Below are 4,873 nucleotides of genomic sequence, written 5' to 3'. Positions count from 1 at the left end.
TTGGCATATCATTCCTTCTTCAGGTGTTAAACTCCCACTTACATCAATGGAAATCAGATAATTCACGTATCTTGTTCTCCTTCTAACATTTCCAGCTGTGTCCTTGGGGTGCTGAACTTCAAGCACTAAAAAGGGCAGATTTTTGATGATAAGCAAGCCACCTTCAGAAGTCTAGGTGCTGTTACAGTGAATAAAATTTGGTAATCCAAAGTGGAGGCACCTGAAGTCCCTACTAATGTTTAATCTATTTTGTATCTTCATTTGCTTTTCTGTAAATGCAGGCAAAGTTATGTACAGCTTCTCTAGCTAAATTTCTGTCTTACGTCTTTAATTTCAGAATTAGGGTACATTGGCAAATATTCCTCTTCTTAACTTTGAGAAAGGTTTGGTTTGCTCCACTATTCCTTGATTGATCCTAAATGTCTCTCTTTGTATTTGCTATTTTTACTTTTCAAATTTATCACTAAAAATACATACATGCATGCATGTGTGGCCATACACATACAGGTAAACACATAATTAATGTGGTGGTGGTTACACATGAGGGCTGTGCATTTTACTTGGTATGGTAAAAACACGCAGTTTTACTATGTAGTATTTGTAATGCCCATTTCAGCATCATTATCATTATTCATTATATGCATTTCAGAAGTATGTTTGAATTCAGCACGGCTTAAAAGTCAGACACTTTTCTCTAAAGAGCATATTCTTCTGTGGGTAGGTGAGACACTTACTTTTAATTTCTCATCACAAATCATGCTTTTGGGTCTCTTGATAGTTTCATTGTTGGGTTTTTGGGTTTTTTGGGGTTTTTTTTTTTTTGTCTAGAACACTTCCAGGCAGTTAACAAGTTTCAGAAATAAATACAAAAATTCAAGATCTGGATGCTGATCATCTGGATGCTGATCTTAGAAGGCAGTAAGTGCCCCAAGTGCAATCCAGAAAGCACATTTATCAGCAGGCACACCCTGGTATCACTTGTAGCCCGTGACTGAAACTTTGAATCCAGCCAAATCTGTCAGATCTTCCTTTGTGCTCTGTAATGCCAGGGCTTCACCCTACCATCTTTAATCAATGAGTTGCGGGCACATTTCCCCACAGTTTGGAAGAGAGGTCTTACCTACAGTGACTGCTTGCTCTGTGACATTAACACCCCGTGGCTGTGCCCCAGCAGGGAGCCTTCTCCTTGAGGGTGAAATGCCGTATTTGTGTCAGGCAGGATGACTTTGTTCTGCACATTCCTGGACACATATTTAGATATCATCTAGGCAGCTTGCTGGGTTGGCTCTGCCTCAGAAATATGCTCAGCGGCCTTTCTAGGCACTAATTTTAAGGAGCTACCATGATGCTAAATTAGGACATAAGTATGCTGATCATCTCCTAGGTACTGGGCTTTCCCAGAAACATTTCTTTTTACACAGAAAAGGGGAGAGAAAAGGATCAAGTGTTCCTAGTGGAGACACGGCAAAGGAGAACAGCTGAATATGGGTGAGTCCTGCATAAGAGTGTGGAAAGCAAGGATGGTCTCATCCCAGCCCTTTCATTCACAGAGAGGGTGACTAAGCCAGGACATTGCCCTTTCTCAGAACTCTATGATTTTCAATTATTTTCAAGAGTACCAAGTCTGTGGTTCAGACATTCTTCTGCTTAAACTTTGCTCCTAGCTTTCCCATCACGTTGTCCTGGTGAGGGGTCTAAACTGGAAGTGTGGAAATGCTCCCTTGAAGCCCCAGATGAGTTTCCCAGACGTGTGCATGAGGTCCAGGCAGCACAGGGGAGGGGGGAGGGTGTGAGAGGGGTGGCTGCCCTGTAGGGTTTCATCTCCCTGGAAAGGGGTTGGAGGAGCTCTGGGGCCCAAGAGGGCACCAGGAGAGGCCGTTTGTGTCAGAAATGGCTGCATTTGAAGCATGTGGGACCCCATGGATTGAGCCCACTCACAGCAGACTGGTGACCTTAGACAATGGGACTGAGCCAGGTTGTGACAGATGGTATCCCTGGATCTGAGACTGGGTGCTGGCTCTTACAGTTTAGTTAATTAATTGGGAGGAACATACAAATTAACTTGGTAAATTGTGATTAAGTATAAACCCCTCTGGTTTTCTGGATAACTTGAATCCTCTGCTGGAGGAAAATGACAAGTATAGTCTAAGTTGCTGGTAGATTTTAGTGTTTTTTTCCTGGCTCTTGTCAGTTGATTCAGGGAAGTAATTTTGGAAGGACACTGCTAAATGACCTATAAACGAACGAAGCTTAATACAAGCAAATGTAGAGTCTTGCACCTGGGAAGGAATAACTTCTTGAATCAGTACAGTCTGGGGGATGACCTGCTGGAGAGGAGCTCTGTGGAGAAGGACCTGGAGGTCCTGGTAGATGACAGGTTGGCCATGAGCCAGCAGTGTGCCCTGGTGGCTAAGAGGGCCAATGGGATCCTGGGGTGCATCAAAAGGAGCGTGGCCAGCAGGTCAAAGGAGGTGATCCTCCCACTCTACTCTGCCCTGGTCAGGCCCCACCTGGAGTACGGTGTCCAGTTCTAGACTTTCTGGTACAAAAAAGATAGGGATCTCCTGGAAAGAGTCTAGCAGAGGGCTATAAAGATGACTAATGGCCTGGAGCATCTTCTCTACAAAGAAAAGCTGAATGAACTGGGGCTGTCAGCCTTGAGAAAAAAAGACTGCAAGGGGATCTGATCAATGTTTAGAAATATCTGAAGTATGAGAGACAGAGGGAAATGCCCAGCCTCTTTCCAGTTGTCTGTGGAGACAGGACAAGGGGCAGTGGCCTCAAGTTGGAGCACAGGATGTTCCTCACCAATACAGGGAAGAACTTTTTCACAGTGAAGGTGACAGAGCCCTGGCACCAGCTGCCCAGGGGGGTTGTGGAGTCTCCATCTCTGGAGATATTCAAGACCTCTGGATGCCTATCTGTGTGATCTGTCCTAGGCAACCTGCTTTGGCAGGGGGGTTGGACACTGATGTCTGGAGGTCCTTTCCAACTCCTACAATTGTGCGAATCTGTGAAGTTTTTTGGATAGGCAGGACTGGTGAGACAGAGACATTCCTGGTACTATTATGTACCGCAGTAGGATTTATCTCTAGCAAGTCCTCATAGTAAAAGTGACATGGTGGAGAGTTTTTCTTTCATGGCAGACACTGTCACTGAAATGAAGTATCTTACTTCAGGTAGGCTGCAAGTCCGATTTCTGAGGCCGCTTTCTGAGATGTTTTACATCGTTAAGAAAGAAAGAAAAAAAGACAGAAATACCCACCCTCCACTGACAGCAGTGGACAGCCCTGTGTCACTGGGAGAAATGGGTAGATGAGGTTCGTTGCTGTGCTTTTGGAGTGCAGGCTGCCACCTGGGGAAGGGCTGTGCCTATCAGATGCGAAACAGCATTTTGTGGATCTGCAATGGCACAGGGCACCAGAGACTGCAGGGCAAAGGTGACCATTAGCCATGAAGCCTTTTCTTGCAGGCACACTGTCCTTGCCAGCAGCTCGTGGGGAGTCAATTGTCCCAGCTAAACCTCCAGAGGAATGTCCTCTCTTTGGTGAGCTTCCAGACAACACACACACTTTAAAGCATTTTTCTATCCCGGCAGTACAACAAAAGTTGCTTCCAGTCTCAGGGCAAGAGACCCATACTCTTCAGTCAATTCTTTTGAGATGCGGGTGATGCCTCTATGCCAAGACAGTCCACACCTTCACAGCAGCTTTTTCCAGCAGGTTTCCAGGAATGAGAAGAACAGCTGGAGAAACTGAATGTTATGCTTCATTGGTGGGGGGAAATTCTCTGTGCTGCAATATTAGTACAACTGCCTGTTGTGGTCACCAAGCACTGTCATCAAGGAGGTTTCAAGGGGCTGGTAAGGAAGTGGGATGTACTGAAGCTCTCATGCTTGAGCAATTCAAGTCTAGAAGGGTAATGCAGGGAGCATGTTTATCATGTAAACAGTGAACTGTCTGTAAAAAGGGAAGTTTTATGCAGTGATGGGGATGTGGGAAATGTGAAACCACAAATTAATGAGAAACCCTACAGAGGTTAAAGTAATTTGCTTATTAAATTTGATTTAAGTTCATTTGGTCAGAGTGGAAGGAGGACAAGACATAGCGTTGCATGATAAACTGTTTATTGGCATGGGTTTGAGATTATTCGTGAGACTAACCCACATTAGTACCAATACCTTATGCTGTACCATTCCACTGGGTATTTTGGATATGCCACCTGGACAAATAGTTCAGACACATTTTTTTACACCTTATTGGAAATTGTTTCTTCTTTATTTACCTGTAAAGCTCCAGTAGAATTCTCTGTTGTGTTTTTTTTTTTCTTTAGGGGGATTTTGGAGAAATAAAGAAGTCGCTAAAAATACCACTGTAGTGATATGGTGACTAGAAGCAACCCAACTTTCCAGTCTGTTTTTTTGGGACCTTCCAAGTATAGTTACAGATTTGTGTAGAAAAACAGGAATCTCCCCTCTCTATTCTGCCCACGCCTAACCCAAAGTCATAAAAAAATTACTTCCCCCCAATATCAGGATTTAATCCGATTGCTTCTTTTTGCCAGTGCAATATTGTTGGGGACTATTTCTCCAATTTGAGGAAAGGCTGAGAATGGTGGGATGGTAGAGGATAGTGTCATTTTTAGGAACAGAGATGAGGTACAATTCTTATAGTTTGAGTGGTTGTGGGTTTTTTTGCAAACCTTCTGGAAATGTACAGTTGATGCAACTTATGACAAAATGCCTGTCACTAATTGTATAGATATTAGAATAACATCTTGTAGTCCAGTGCCATTTGGGATAAGGGAGAATTTTTTTATTGGTATTAAAGCAAACTTATTTTGGAGCAGACTTCTCAGTTTGTATATTAAACTG

This window comes from Gallinula chloropus (assembly GCF_964237585.1).
Source record: "Gallinula chloropus genome assembly, chromosome: 2".
Taxonomy (NCBI): Eukaryota; Metazoa; Chordata; class Aves; order Gruiformes; family Rallidae; genus Gallinula; species Gallinula chloropus.
Note: the sequence above shows the minus strand (reverse complement) of the source record.